General features: G+C 45.5%; 1 long non-coding RNA gene across 2 annotated transcripts in view; it reads right to left on the minus strand.

The window, feature by feature from the left end:
* Positions 1-213: 213 nt before the first annotated feature.
* LOC123568059 (uncharacterized) overlaps positions 214-16,779 on the minus strand; it is a 51,011-nt gene continuing 34,445 nt past the window's right edge. For both annotated transcript variants that reach the window (XR_010579824.2, XR_006691288.3), the window contains 2 exons: positions 2,909-2,963; positions 214-2,327 (listed from right to left, as the gene is read on the minus strand). This is a non-coding gene — a long non-coding RNA (uncharacterized lncRNA). The remainder of the gene's footprint in view (positions 2,328-2,908; positions 2,964-16,779) is intronic.

Raw genomic sequence — 16,779 nt, forward strand, 5'->3', positions numbered from 1 at the left:
CCATTTCCACAAAATCGAGCAGATCCTAACTCATTCTACAAAGCCAGTATTACCATGATAGCAAAACCTGGAGGTGACACAACAAAAAAAAAGAAAACTTCAAGCCAAAATCTCTGATTAATATAGATGCAAAAATCCTCAATATAGTATTAGAAAGCTCAATCAAGCAGCATATCAATAAGTTAGTTCATGGCCAGGCATGGTGACTCATGCCTGTAATACCAGCACTTTGGGAGGCTGAGCCAGGTGGATCATTTGAGGTCAGGAGTTCAAGACCAGCCTGGCCAACATGGTGAAACCCATCTCTACTAAAAACACAAAAATTAGCTGGGCAGTAGTGGCGTGTGTCTGTAACCCCAGCTACTCCAGAGGCTGAGGCAGCAGAATCACTTGAGCCTGGATGGTGGAGGTTGTGGTGAGCCAAGATCATGCCACTGCACTCCAGTCTGGGCAATACAGTGAGACCCTGTCACAAAAAAGAAAAACATAGTTAATTCACCATGATCAAGTAAGCTTCGTCCTGGGATACAAGGTCGGTTCAACATATGCAAATCAATAAAAATGACTAGGCCACATAGAATTAAAAGTAAAATACATATAATTTCAACTGGCATAGAAAAAAAAAGCCTTCAATAAACCCAACATCTCCTTATGATAAAAACTCTCCCCAAACTAGGCACTGAAAGAACATACCTTAAAATAATAAAACTGATCTATGACGAGCCCACAGCCAACATTATACTGAACAGGCAAAAGCTTGAATCATTCCCCTAGAGAACTGGAGCAAGACAAGGATGCTCACTCTCACCACTCCTATTCAACGTAGTACTAGAAGTCCTGGACAGAGCAATTAGGCAAAAGAAAGAAATAAAGATCAGGTATATAGGAATAAATGAAGTCAAACTATCTCTCTTCACTGATGATACGATTTTATACCTAGAAAACCCTACAGATTCCACCAAAGTGTTCCTGGAACTGATAAATGACTTCAGTAAACTTTCAGGATATAAAATCAAGGTACAAAAATCAGTAGTATTTCTATACACCAATAATGTTTAAGCTGAGAGTCAAATTAAGAGTGTAATCCCATTCACAATTACCATACAAAAAAAAAATAAAATACCTAGGAATCTAACCAAGGAGGTAAAGGATGTCTGCCAGGAGCACTACAAAACACTAATGGAAGAAATCATAGATGACAGAAACAAATGGAAAAACATTCCATACTCATGGATTGGAAGAATCAATGTCATTAAAATGATCATACTTCCCAAAGCAATCTACAGATCCCACAATATTCCTATCAAACTACCAATGTCATTTCTCACAGAATTCAATAAAACTATTCTAAAATTCATATGGAACCAAAGAAGAGCCTGAATAGTCAAAACAATCCTAAGCCAAAAGAATAAAGACAGAAGCATCACACTATCTGACTTCAAACTATACTATAAGGCTACAGTAACCAAAAGAGCATGGTAATGGTAAAACAAACAAACAAACAAACAAACAAAAAACAGACACATAGACTAATGGAACAGAATAAGGAACCCAGACATAAAGCCTTACACCTATAGCTATCTGATATTTGACAAAATGGACAAAAATAAGAACTGGGGAATGGACTGTCTATTCAATAAATGATGCTGAGATAACTGCTTAGCTATATATAAAAAAATAAAACTGGACCCCCTACATTTTACCACATACAAAAATTAACTCAAGATGAATTAAAGATTTAAATGTAGGACCTTAAACTAGAAGAATTTCAGAAGAAAACCTAGGAAACACCATTATGGACATTGGCTTTAGGGAAATAATTTATGATTAAGTTATCAAAGGCAATTGCAACAAAGAAAACTGATAGGTGGTATCTAATTAAACTAAAGAGCATTTGCACAGCAAAAGAAAATATCAACAGGGTAAATAACCTACAAAATGGGGGAAAATATTCACAAACCATGCATCTGACAAAGGCCTACTATTCAGAATCTATAAGAAACTTAATTCAACAAGCAAAAAACAATCCATTAAAAAATGGGCAAAGGACATTAATAGATACTTCTCAAACAAAGACATACAAGCAGCCAACAAGTATTTAAAAAATGTGCAATGTCGCTAATCATCAGGGAAATACAAATCAAGACCACAATGAAATATCATCTCACACCAATCAGAATGGTGATTATTAAAAAGTCAAAAAACAACAGATGCTGATGAGGCTGAGGCAGGAGAATCTCTTGAGCTGAAGAGTTGAAGGCTGCAGTAAGCTGTGGTCTGAGCATGCCACTGCACTCCAGCCTGGGTCACAGAGAAAGACCCTGTCTCTACAAAAAGAAAAAGAAAACAAAGTTGGCTATATCTTGATATGTTAAAGCAGGGATGAGAATCCTTACGATTCTCTCTACTTTTAAATTTATTTCAAATGTTTCATAATAAAATTTCAAACATGAGACCGTGTTCTATAATGAGAGGGGCCATGTTCAGCCCCACCCTCATTACATCCTTATTGTCTTCTGTTAGGCAGACAAGCTCCTGAACAGCAAAGGACATGGGATCTGCAGCATTAAGGCTTCCCAAGGAAGCACTAGCAGGCACAGACATGCTGCCAGCAACTTGCACTGCTTATAAACAAGACGTTTCACACCTGGAAAGTTCTCATATGTTCTTTGAAATCAAAACAGTTTGGCAAAATCTAAAGACAATTTTCTATAGGAGGTTCTTTGGAATTATCTGGTTATTTCCTTATCAAGATATGGGGAGGCAGTTTTTCAATCCTCACCCTATTACCTGGGTGACAAAATAATTTGTACCCCAAACCCCCGTGTATCAGTCAGTTTTCATGCTGCTGATAAATACATACCTGAGACTGGGCAATTTACAAAAGAAAGAGGTTTATTGGACTTACAGTTCCACATGGCTGTGGAGGCCTCACAATCATGACGGAAGGGGAAAGGCATGTCCTACACAGTAACAGACAAGAGAGAGAAGGAGCTTATTTAGGGAAACTCTTCATTTTAAAACTGTCAGATCTCATGAGACTTACTCACTATCATGAGACCAGCATGGGAAAGACCTGCCTGCCCCTTGATTCAGCTGCCTGCCACTGGGTCCCTCCCACAACACATGGGAATTCAAGACGAGATTTGGGTGGGGACACTCAAACCATATCTTTCTACCCCGGCCCCTCCCAAATCTCATGTCCTCAAATTACAAAACCAATCAGGCCTTCCCATCAGTGCCCCCAAAGTCCTAACTCATTTCAGCATTAACTCAAAAGTCCACAGACCAAAAGTCTCATCTAAGACAAGGCAAGTCCCTTCCGCCTATCATCAGTCTGTAAAATCAAAAGCAAGTTAATTAGTTCCTAAATACAATGGGGGTACAGGCATTGAGTAAATACAGCTGTTCCAAATGGGATAAATTGGGCTGGTGTTGAGTGTCTGTGGCTTTTCCAGGTTCACAGTGCAAGCTGTTGGTGGATCTACCATTCTGGGGTTTGGAGGATGGTGGCCTTCTTCTAACAGCTCCACTAGCCTCTGTGTTGGGGCTCTGACCCCCTTCTGCACTGCCCTAGCAGAGGTTCTCCATGAGGGCCCTACTCCTGCAACAAACTTCTGCCTGGGCATCCAGGCATATCCCTACATCCTCTGAAATCTAGGTGGAGGTTCCCAAACCTCAACTCTTGACTTCTGTACACCCACAGATTCAACACCATGTAGAAGTTGCTGAGGTTTGGGGTTTCCACCCTCTGAAGCAACAGCCCAAGCTGTACTTTAGCCCCTTTTAACCCTGGCTGGAGAGACTGGAACATAGGGTACCAAGTCCTTAGGCTGCACAGACCAGGGAGGCCCAGGGCACAGCCCAAGAAACCATGTTTTCCTCCTAGGCCTCCGGGCCTGTGATGGGAGGAACTGCCATGAAGACCTCTGACATTCCCTGAAGACATTTTCCCCATTGTCCTGGTGATTAACACTTGGCTCCTCGTTACTTTTGCAAATTTCTGCAACTGGCTTGAATTTCTCCTCAGAAAACTGGATTTTCTTTTCTATTGCATTGTCAGGCTGTGAAGTTTCTGAACTTTTATGCTCTGCTTCCCTTATAAAACTGAATGCCCTTAACATCACCTCTTGAATGCTTTGCTGCTTAGAAATTTCTTCCACCAGATACCCTAAAACATCTCTCTCAAGTTCACACTTCCACAAAACTCTAAGGCAGGGACAAAATGCCCCCAGTCTCTTTGTTAAACATAACAAGAGTAACCTTTGCTCCAGTTCCCAACAAGTTCCTCTTCTCCATCTGAGACCACGTCAGCCTGGATTTCATTGTCCATATCACCATCAGCAGTTTGGTCAAAGCCACTCAACAAGTCTCTAGTGACTCCCCAACTTTCCCACATTTTCCTGTCTTCTGAGCCCTCCAAACTCTTCAAACCTCTACCTGTTACCCAATTCCAAAGTTCCTTCCACGTTTTCAGGTATCTTTTCAGCAGTGTCCAGCTCCACAGGTACCAATTTACTGTATTAGGCCATTTTCGCACTGATGATAAAGACAAACCCGAGATTGGACAAATTACCAAAGAAAGAGGTTTAATAGACTCACAGTTCCACGTGGCTGTGGAGGCCTCACAGTCATGGCAGAAGGGGAAAGGCACGTCCCACATGGTAACAGACAAGAGGGAGAGGGAGCTTGTGCAGGGAAACTCCTCCTTTTAAAACCATCAGATCTTGTGAGATTTACCCACTATTATGAGAACCGCACAAGAAAAACCTGCCCCTATGATTCAATTACTTCCCACCAGGTCCCTCCCACAACAGGTGGGAATTCAAGATGAGATTTGGGTGGACAACCAGTCAAACCATATCACCTCACAACACACAATTTACCTACGTGACCAAGCAGCACTTGTACCCCTGAAACTAAAATAAAATTATGAAAATAAAAACTATAAAAATAATCTCAAACCTAAAAAAAAAGGTAAAAAGAAATGGGGAGGAAGTCAAGTGCTGAGACCTTATTCACCATGACTTTTGAGGGCTATAAATTAATCAGGCCAGTGGAGACATCTACCTGACTCCACTGTTCTGTCTTCCCTCATTTTGCCCTTAAGCAAGTTTAATAACTATATGTGCTTATTTCACACACAGAAGGTAAAGCTAGCACTGCCTTCTAAGGATGTACACCCAAGGCCAGCAGGGGAGACTGTGACCAGGTGACATCCGCATCACATCACCAATTGTGTGTGTGTTAATGCATCCTCTTACTCTGGGGCCCTTGCAAGAAGTCTTTTCTTGTTGGAAATACGGTTTATTTGATTGGCAGATGGCTTTGTGAAAGAGCAAAATAAGAATTGAAGGTGGGAAATGTCAGGGGCCCACTGACTCCTGCTTTAGGGATGGAGCCCTTCCTTGAGCTGGAATGTCTGGCCTTTGCCTAGATTCCTTGTGCCACCCAGATCCCTGCCCCTCCATGGTTTCTACTGTGAAAACTAGAGAGTCACTTCTGGTCTCTAGTTGGCTGTGACTTTAAATCAGAGCTTCAGAGGGAAGACTTGAACATAAACAGTAGTTAATGAGATGTGCTGGGCAGTCACCTGGTTCATTAAGGTGCTGGGTGACACGGAAGGGCTTATGGGGCAGGAGGCTCCCCTTTCTCTCTGCCGACTCTCCCTGCTCTCCCCTCCCTCCCCCGACCCTGTAAAATACGCCTCCTGTGGCTCTCAATATTTCCTTATTCACTCCCTTTCTTTTTCTCTTTTTTGTTTTGTTTTCCCTTATTCATTTTTCTTCTTTCCCTTTTTCTTCCTTGTATTAATTTTTATTGATTTATGTAATTTTTTTTGAGACAGAGTCTCACTGTGTCATCCAGGCTGAAGTGCTGTGGTGCTATCTTGGCTCATTGCAACATCTGCCCCCTGGGTTCAAGCAATTCTCCTGCCTTAGCCTCCCTACTAGCTGGGATAACAGGCACGCACTACCATGCCCGGCTAATTTTTGTACTCTCAGTGGACATGGGGTCTTGCCATGTTGGCCAGGCTGGTCTCAAACTCCTGACTTCATGTGATTCATCCACCTCGGCCTCCCAAAATGCTAGGATTACAGGCATGAGCCACTGCATCCGGCCTAATGTTTAATTTAAAAACAATGTAATACTCATTTTTTTAAAAAGTCAAGCAATTCCAACATAGAATAAAGGGCATGCATGACCTGTCCCACCACCCAGGCCCCTTTCCTGCCTATAGGGATGTGTTCTCAAGTAATGAGTGGAGATTCCTTTACAATAAGAACACATCCATGAACACTCATGGACATGCCCCTGCTCCACCAACTATTCATAACAAGAAATCAAAGTCTAATTTAATAAGGCAATTGCCTTGTTTGTTAGATAAAATTTGCTTGAATTATTTCAGGACCATTTCAAATTTCTCTTATAGATTCTCAATAATGCTTAAGTAAATTAATTTGAGATATATGTTTTAGTTTTTGCCTTATGGGCCTAAGATTAGGTTTTCTGCATCGATGACCGTCAATAAAAAGTGGTTTCGCCACCACTGGGTTGAGTCGGGGCCACAGGGCTGCCTGTCTCCTTTCTGCTTGGGAATTTGGTTGTAGTTGGATAGGCAGGGCAAAGTGCATCCACATGCTAAGCATTTAGCGCCTCTTCTCTCAGACTCAGTCCCTGCAGGGAAGGAAACTGATATAACTAGGGTCGGGAATAGATCCTGAGATCCGAGTTCCACGATCCAGGCAGCTGCATTGATCCTGGGATCTGAGCTCCATGATCCAGGCAACTGCAGCAGGGGGCGAGCCCAGAGTCCAACATTGGTCCTGAGTGGTGAGCCTTGCTTGCCGACAGAGCAGAGGAGGCAAAAGCAGGTTCCCTGTCAGGAGCCCCTCATCTCCTCTTAGGTGAGGCTCCCTAACTCAGGGCTCCAGAGCCAGCCACGTGTGCTCCTTCCTTGGGGGATGGGATCTGGCCCAGCTGGGGTAGGCCCACAGGTTTCTATTTCACTTGGAAATTAGCTGAGTGGGAGATCCCCCACTCTCGAATCAGGGAAGTGCCAAGTAGTTGAGGGGCCCAGGAGCCCTGGACATTTCGAAGCCTGAGGTCAGAGGTGACTGTCATGGTCAGGGCCAGAGCCAGAGAATCAGAGAGAGGTGATGGGGGTAAAATCAAGAGACTGTGGAGAAAGTGAAAGGCATGGCAGAGGTGACAGCTGGTGCATTGACCCTGGGGTCATCTAGGGCTGATAGATTAGAGGGCAAAGCTGCACACAAAAGAGCGGATTGTTTCTCCTGAGTTGTGCCTTGGACCATGAGGGAATCCAGCATCGGACAGCTTGGGGGTGGGACTGCTCCAGGCCCAGCTTCCCTTGCCTCCTTTGTCCATGAAGACATGAACAATCAACACCAGGATTACGGGGCATTAGGGCCAAGGGTTGCTCGAGGCCAAACCCAAGGACTCTGTTCTGGGGTGAGAGCCAAAGTGGTCGGTAGCCTCATCCACCTGGGACTGGGGCCCACTGTGCATGGTCACTGTCCATCGGGGTAAGCCAGGCTGCATTAGTAACCTTAGCATGAGCTGCTGCAAGCCAAGAACTCTAAAATCTCAGTGCCCCATACAATGGAAATTTGTTTTTTGCTCATGTAAAGTACCGTTAATAAGGGAGTGGGCATGGAGGGGAGGCTCTGCTTCACCCAGTTATCTGGGGACCTGGCTGAAAGAAGTTCCCGAGGTCGTCACCCTGGGTGTCACCCTCTGCAGGGCAGGCTAAGGAAGACAGAATAGAGAACACAGCAGGTGTCTGTGGGCCGAGGGTTAAAGCAGGGCACGTTCACTTCCACTCCATGCCATTGGCCAGACTCAGTCCCTTGGCTACATCTAATTGTGAGGGCTATGGGAAGAGTCATCCAGCTGAATGTGGGCCTAAGAGGAGGGAGAGAGCAGGGATTCGGCGGTGGCCTGGCTCCTGCCATACCCACTGTCTGCATGCCTCAGTCCCAACCCAAAGCACACAATTACACTGGGAGGTCAATGACTATAAACTTATCAATGTAGATGGCTTTTCTCATTCACTGTCTACATCCATACCAGAGGAAAAAAAATGCTGGTGGCCAGTGGGCCATATCTGATCTGTCCAATGGTTTTACTTGGTACATATGGTGTGTAAAAATATATTTGTAAGGCAAACCACACAAAAGCAACTTAGTTTTTCCTTTGACATTAGAAAGTCCAGAAGCTTCACAGGTAAGGCAGGTGTCCTATCTCTTGAGTCACTGAAGGGTTCGCCTTCCCGTTCAGCAGCATGATGAAGCAGATGGTTACAGCTCCTTGGCATGGGCTCTCCACCCTGCCACAGTCTCCACCACTCTCTATTGTCCCCCAGAACCAGTTCACTGGTTCTACATGAAACACCCATGCTGTTTGTGTGCACGTGAGGGGTGTCCGCTAGACCACACTGCTGTATCCATCTACTCAGGGAGAGACTGCTCCTGGGAATCAGAGGGTACTGGGCACTCTGGGGTAACACTCTCCACCTGCCAGAGATCTCATAAGAGATTCCTGAACAGAATGATGTCAGCACTGTGCTTTGAAGTCCATTGCTTAAAGAATGGTGGTGTTCTGTGGGGGCTGTTTATAGAAACCTAACACAGTGGAGATACCAGAAGGGCCATCTGGCAGGCAGTGCAGGACTGGGAGGGAAAAGGCAGGGTAAAGTAGTGGGAAATAATGCTAGGGAGGCAGGAGAGGCCAGACTTAGCAGGAGTCCAGCTAGATGAAGAGCTTGACTTACCTTCCAGGGCAATGGGAAGGCTGTGAAGCATTTTTAAAAGGGCAAGTTGTGACTGGATTTGCATTTTAGAAAGCTGATTTTCCTTGTTGTCAACTGAAGGATGCACAAAGTAAAAAATAGGAAGACATGGTGGAAAAATACAGGTGCCAGGTGAGGATTGCTCGCTACCTGCTGGAAGGGGCATGAAAAGAGGGCCCATCTGACAGAATCAGGAAGCCCAGGGCACCTGGTCTATCTCACACAGCAGCGCTTACAATTTCAGGCCCAGAGGAGCAAATGGCAACATCTTGTTCGGAAGTTTCCATTTGATCTGGGGCCCCAGGGACTGACTCAGAAGTCATCATCACGAAATGAGCTCCTGAGTGGAGCTTAATGCTTTCCAATGGATCACACACACTCGAGTGGTAATTAATGATTTGATTCATTGTGCTTTGGGGAGCCACTGTCCAACAGAATAATCCAAGTAATTTAAATCTGCAATAAAGTAGGAGTGCAACAACATTTCATGGCTGCACACAGAAATGATTTGCTAGAGAGGGGAAAAAAAAGCATTTTTATTAAAGCCACATCCAAACAGTCCACAGGAAAGCAATATTGAGTTCACAAGTGATTTGATTACGTTCCTCCACAGTAGTCCTCCAAGGCAGACCCAAGTCCAAATGCATTTCTGTGAATGTGCATAATACCAAAGGTTGAGTAAACCAACACATTTCATCAAAATTACTCTGTGCATGTCTGAGATAGAAAATGTTTGCAGAATGTTAACCACCTTTTTATTCAGAATAACTTTCTTCCACTATTAGCATCTGGCATCTGCAACTGGTAAGAGCTCAAATGCATCCCCTGTGGAGTTGGGTCTTCTTCTACAAGTGCCTCTCCATCATTGTCCCTGGCTGCTGGCACATGTACCCAAGCCTGCCTGTCCTACACACACCCACGGAGGGACTAAGCTCTGCTCTGTGCCAGGAGTGCCCAGAGGTCAAGGAGCATCTACGTAATAGAAGAGGCAGACTCACTCTGAAATGGGCAAATGCAAATGAAATTGTCAAAATGCAGGGCAGGAGGGCACCAAGAAGAACCCTCATGCTATGGGAATCCGCGAGGGCTCCCTAAAGGCAGCAAGACCTCAGAAGTCAGCTACGGGCAGACGTGGGGAGGGCTGACTGGGTATTTCAGGTGGCAGCTGGTATTCCAGGTGGTACAGAAAGCACACGCATTTCTTTAATAGAACACTGACCTCAAATGGGAAAACATAAAATCCCTAAATCAATAATCCATTATAGATTCAATGAGCCTTCAAAGCACAGAATCCCCAAAGGGGCATCTGTGGAGCCCTGCTTAGTTTATTTACTCCTTGGGTTCATGCATAGTGAGTGGCAGCTGTATTCCAGGCACTGTCTTAGGTGCTGAAGATGAAGGTGAGACCAGTCATTGTCTTTGAGGATTTCATATGTAAATGGGTACAAAGACAATTAGCTAATTATTGCAATAAGAGCCATGGAGGGAATTATCTTGAGGGGTGCTGACAGTGAGAACTTGGGAAGAGCCATCTTTGGATGGTGAGGTGTTCGAGTCAGGAAGACATACAATAACTGAGGTCAGAAGGGTGAGAAGGATCAAATTGGAGAGGAGACACAGCAGGCAGAGGAAACTATGAGCACTGAGGCTTGAGAGTGAAAGCCTGGGCATGTTCCAGGGCCGGTATGGCTGGAGCTGAATGAGTAAGCTGGGAGGGAGGAGGAAGAGGCGCATGGGATGAGGCCGGAACCTCGAACAGCACTTGGACTTCTGATATGATCTGTAGTCCTGGTCATTTCCCAAAGCTGTCATCCCTCAGGATGCCTTTCCTTGACCATAAGCTGTGGTCATTAATGAAATGCCCTCTCTTCTTTCATTCACAAATATGTCCTGGTTTAGATTGTAAATTTTAGAGTCAACCTAGCTATGAACAGGACATAACTTTCAGGCCAACCCTATATAACCCTCTCAGGTGACTTTTTTCCCTCTCTCATGAATATGAACACTATATAAAATCTGTAAACACCCAAATCATAGCCAGTCGGTCTTAATCATCAAGCCCTGGTCAAAAACAGTTTTAGGTGGGTGTTATATTTCACCATATCTAAAAAGATAAAATATTACCAGATTTGGAGATGACACACATGACATCGAGTTCAGCTTCCATTCATAAACATATTTTTAAGACTATAATAGACATCCCATGTTCATGGATTGAAAAATTAATATTGCTGTCTATACTATCCAAAGCAATATATGGATTCACTGCAATTCCTATAAAAATGCTGATTGCATTCTTTACAGAAGAAGAAATATCCTAAAATACTTCCGAAACCACAAAACCCTGAGGAGTCAAAGCAATACTGAGAAGATAAAACAAAGTTGAAAGCATTACACTTCCTCATTTAAGACTATATTAAAAAGCCATAGTAATCAAATAGTATGGAATTGGCATAAAAACAGAAATATAGACCAATGGAACAGACTAGAGAGCCCAGAAATAAGTCCAGATGTATACAGTCAACTAATTTTTGACAAGGGCACTAAGAGGACACAACAGGGAAAGGACTGCCTTTTCAATAAATGATGCTGAATGATGCTGGGAAAACTGAATTTTCACATGCAAAAGAATGAAATTTGACTCTTGTTATACACTATACACAAAAATAAACTTGAAATGAATAAAAGACCTAAATGTAAGATGTGAAACCATAAAACTCTGGCAAGAGAAAAATTGGGCAAACGTTCTTTGACACTGGTCTTTGCAATGAATTTTTTGGATATCACACCAAAAGCTCAGGCTACAAAAGTAAAAATAAATGAGAAAATATCAAACTGAAAAACTCCTACGCAGTAAAGAAATCAATAAGTGAAATGGTAAGGTAGCCTACTGACTAGGTATAAACATTTGCAAACCACATATCTGATAAGGGGTTAATACCCAAAATCTACAAAGAACTCTTATGAGTCAGTAGCAGAACAACAAGATTTTAAAAATGAGTAGAGGACCTGAAAAGATATATTTCCAAAGAAGACATAATAATGACCAACACATAGATGAAAATGTGTTCAATATCACTGATCAACAGGGAAATGCAAATTAAAACCACAAGGAGATATCACCTCATACACATTAGAATGGCTATTATCAAAAAGACAAGAGATAACAAGTGTTGGTAAGTATATAGAGAAAAGGGAACCTTAGCACACTGTTGATGAGAATGCAGGTTGGTACAACCGTTATGGGAAACAGTATGGAGGTTCCTCACCAAATTAAAAATAGAACTACCATGTGACCCAGCAATCCCATTTCTGGCTATATACCCCAAAAAGATGAAACCACCACATCAAGAATATATCTGCACTCCAGCATTACTCTCAATAGCCAAGATGGAAGACAACCTCAGTGTTTGTTGATGGACACATGGATAAAGAAAATGTTGTAAAGATATGCAATAGAATATTATTCAGCCTTATTTTTTAAAAAAGCAGATTCTGCCATTTGCCACATATGGATGAATCTGGATGACATTATGCTAAGTGAAATAGACCAGACCGGAAAGAAAAATACTGCATGATCTCACTTTTGTGTGTAAGTTTAAAAATCAAACACATAGAGATGGAGAATAAAGTAGTAGTTACGGGGTGCGAGGGGGGAGGGCGGGGCAGAGGGATAAGGGGTGGATATAGGTCAGAGAATACAAAGTAGCAGTTATGTAGGATGAACAAATCCAGAGACCTAATGAACAACATGAAGACTGTAGCAAATAAACGTTTATTGCATTAGGGATTTTTGTTAAATAAGTAGATTTTAGCTGTTCTTGTCACACACACACACACACATACACACACCTTTGTGAGATGTTAGATATGTTAATCTTCCTCACTATAGTAACAATTTCACTATCTATGTATCCTTACAACATCATGTTGTAAACCTTAAGTATACACAATAGTGTGTGTGTGTGTTTTTTTTAAAGACTGTACTACACGTGCCAGGCACTGTTCAAAGGGATTCACATGAATGACTTCACTCTACCCCACAAGATCATGCTCCTTGTTTTACACTGAGGATTTGGGAATCATATCCGGGGCACAGGCTGATGACTTGAGCTGAGCCAGGGGCTCCAGGGATCATGCCCTTCCCCAGGTATTTGCAGCCCAGCCCTCTCTCCTGAGCTTCAGACTTCGTTCCCAGTTGAAACTGGCCATATCTACTGGGACACCTCACAGACATTTTAAATATAACTCATCCAAACTGGAACTCTCCTTTTTTTTTTCTCCCAGATCTTCTCCTTCTGTGTTCTTCAGCGGTAGATTGGTGGGGAGGGTGTAGATGCCCTCAAATCAATCTTCACCACTGCCCTTCTCTTTGATGCCATCCCACTGCCTGGACAGACTCCCAGCTGCATCCTGCTCTGCACTCCCGTGTCTGGCTCACTGCCCCAGCTCAGAAGCCCTCACCTCATTCCAGTCTGTGTATCCTTCTCAAACTCAGCTGCTCCCCTCCACCAGCCCCTCGTCCTGTGCCCCAGGCTCCTGGGCACTGCTCTCACTGACCGAACCCTGTCAGATCAGCCTTTGGAGTGACAGCACAGCAAACTAGAAAGAGTAATGGGACTCCGTAGTCATACAAGGACCAGGGGAGTAAACCGCAAGTCGGCCACGGACTGGCGCTGGGACCTTGCATGAAGAACTGGATCTTACTGGCCTTCAGCTTCCTCTTCTGCTCGTTGGTCCTTCACGGGATTTTAGTGAAATTAGCAACATGCCCGGTCAGTTGTTCAATAAGTAAAAGTTATCTCTAAACACAGACAGTCCAAATATTCAATATCCCTCTCCCTCCTTCATTCTCTCTCTCTCTCTCCCATCCTTGTTCTCTCTCTCTCTCATCTTCTCTCTTCCTCATCTTCTCTCTCGTTTTGCTCTTGTTGCCCAGGCTGGAGTGCAATGGTGCAATCTCAGCTCACTGCAACCTCCACCTCCCGGGTTCAAGAGATTCTCCTGCCTCAGCCTCCCAAGTAGGGGGGATTACAGGCATGTGCCACCACACCCGGCTAATTTTGTATTTTTAATAGAGATGGGGTTTCTCCATGTTGGTCAGGCTGGTCTCAAACTCCCGATCTCAGGTGATCCACCCACCTTGGCCCCCTAAAGTGCTGGGATTACAGACATGAGCCATCAAGCTTCTCTCCTTTTCTCTCTCATCCTCTCTCTTTCTCACTTCCTCATCCTCCCTCTCTCCCTCCCTCCTCCCTCCCTGCCTCCTTCCCTCCCTCTCTCTCATCCTTGCTTCCTCTCTCATCTTCTCTCTCCTTTTCTCTCTCATCCTCTCTCTCTCTTCCTCATCCTCCCTCCCTCCCTTTCTCTCTCATCCTTGCTTCCTCTCTCATCTTCTCTCCTCTCTTCCTTATCCTCCCTCCCTCCCTACCTGCCTCCCTCCCTCCCTCTCTCTCTCTCATTTGTGCTTCCTCTCTCATCATCTCTCTCCTTTTCTCTCTCACCCTCTCTCTTTCTCTCTTTTCTCTCTCTCTCACACACTCTCTCTCTCATTAAACCAAGCACTAGTAAGTGGCAAGGGCTGCACTCTGCATTTTTCATGCTCCTCAACCTCACCCTCTGAGGAAGATACTACTCTCTCATTTTATAGACGGTTTGTGACTCACTGGCCTTATTTGACACCAAAACTCTAACAAAGCAACTGAGCCTACTTTTGTCTCGTAAGTCCACAAGCTGCACATGGCTCGAAGCATTGAATACAAGTAGGGGTAGTGCCAAGCAGAAAACCCAAAAACCTTCGCCCAGGTGCAGGGAGAATCATGGCAGCCGGCAGCCAGATGACCCAGCACACGGCCCTGCACACCCCAGAGCACAGGGAGTCTCAGGGAGGATAGAAGAGCCAGTCCCTACTCATCCCTTCCTGTGTGCATGCCGATGTGACAGCCACACCAGCACCTCTCTGCATTTACTCCTCAAAATAAAATTACAGGAAACAGCAGCAATTCGTGAGGTAGCCAGGATATCTTTGAGCTAAGTACTCGGACAAATGGAGAAACAAAGACTCAACAAGCTTTGGTGCCCTGGCCAGGCTTCCACGGCTAATACTGCAAGAGCAATATTGTCAGTTCAGCCCAGCCCTGGGGACATACTCCATCCCTGGGACATACTTGTATGTTTGATGTGACATTGTCTGAAAAAAGAATGCCTCAATTCAGAGAGAAACTGTGCACCTCTGCTGACACACTGTGACACGGGCTCCGTCACCTTCTCACACACCGGGAGAGTGGGATGCTGCAAAGGAGACTCAACCCCTCTGCAGCCTCCTGAGGTGAAATTAGTGGGAGGAGAAAATAAATGAGAATTTGGACCAGTTTTTGAAGGGACCTCCCTCCTCTCAATCCATTTGTCAGGTGACTGTCACCCACCCTCCCTACCCTCCTGTTGTAAGGACAGTGGGCTGCCTGGACAGACAGGCTGGGCAGAGCCCTGGAGACCTGTCCTGACCCCATCACTGCCTGTGTAAGCAGAGCCAGGTGTAACCTTGGAGTCCACACGCCTGGTGGAGTTTCAACTGAATGACCTCGAGGCAGCATCCGACGCTGAACGCTGCAACGCCACCAACCAGAGCTGCGGGAGGGGCTCCCCTCTTTGTGGAACACTGCCCGGTTGCTCTCTCCAAAAGCCTGTGGGTCACTCTCCATCCCGCTCTTGCCCTTGTTTTCTACGTTCAGTCACTTAGCAAGGCTGTGGGCTTTGCCTCCACTGTACAGCTGGCCAACAGCCACTCATGTTCCAAGTGGGCCACCTGCAGTATCCCCAGGCCACTGAGTCCTGCCACAGGCAGCTCTCCGAGAGGGCATTATTCACCCAGCAGCCAGTCAACATTTTGAAAGGTAAGTCAGATTGTGTCTTCTCCACTCAGTACTTCCGGCAATGGTTTTCCCTCCCGCATAGAGCGCAACTCAGCTCTGCCATAAAGCCCTGCTAAGTATGAAGCCACAGCCTGCGCCACTCTCCGCTTCCTTGCCGGCCTCCAGTGAGAGCTTTGCCCCAATCCCAGCCCCACATGGCCCTCTCATATTTCACAGAACTCAGAGCTGTGTTGCTCATTTGCCTATCACTCATGTTCCTCACAAATCAGCCTCCAAAGGACAGAAACGTCCTCCGTCTGCTTCCGAGTGGGGTCGAATGCCTGCAGAGTGACCAGGGGCAGTTGGTGCTTTGGGCCTTGCATCCTGGGCGAGGAAGAGGGGGACCCCTGGGAGAGGTGCCAGGACCCAGTGGCAGGTGGAAGGGCAAACCCCCATGGTCACCAGCATGCATGGTGCTCTGTGCTGTCTCTTCTGGACTTCTCCTAGTTCCCCCATCCCCTGTCACAGCTTACACTGAGCACTTGCTGAATGCCTGACCGTCTTCCAAGACCAACCTGGACACTGCCTCCAGGCTCCCCTGACTCCCAGGCGGGGGCATCTCCTTGCTGCTCCTGCACTCACTAACATACCGCCCTGTCTCGCACAGCACCTGTTCCTGCATCTCTGCGCTGCTGGACACCCTTCTTGAGGGGAGCTCCTGAGGGCAAAAGCATATGTCCCGGCATTAATACAGAACTGGCACATAACAGGGGCTCCACGCTGTGTGCTGAGTCCCCAGATCAAGCAAGAGTGTGAAGGGGACAGCAGGCAGTTCCAGTTTCAGGCCAGGGAGCGTTTTCTGTCCTGTTTCCTTGGCTAGGTCTCCCCCTCTGCCCCACCTGTAATGCTGGGGCATCATGGGCCTGGGCCTCAACCTCCTTCCTTTCTCTTCCCTCAGTCCTTCCCTGAGAAATCTCTTCTTCCAATGGATGACTCCCAATCTTCACCCGTCTCCTGAGTTCCAGAGACCTCCATGAGATGGCTGCCAGGCCTTGCAGGTTGAATCTGCCCAAGCCTGAGCTCCTGACTCCTGTGCCCTCACCTGCGTCCCAAGCC

This window comes from Macaca fascicularis, chromosome 12, assembly GCF_037993035.2.
Source record: "Macaca fascicularis isolate 582-1 chromosome 12, T2T-MFA8v1.1".
Taxonomy (NCBI): Eukaryota; Metazoa; Chordata; class Mammalia; order Primates; family Cercopithecidae; genus Macaca; species Macaca fascicularis.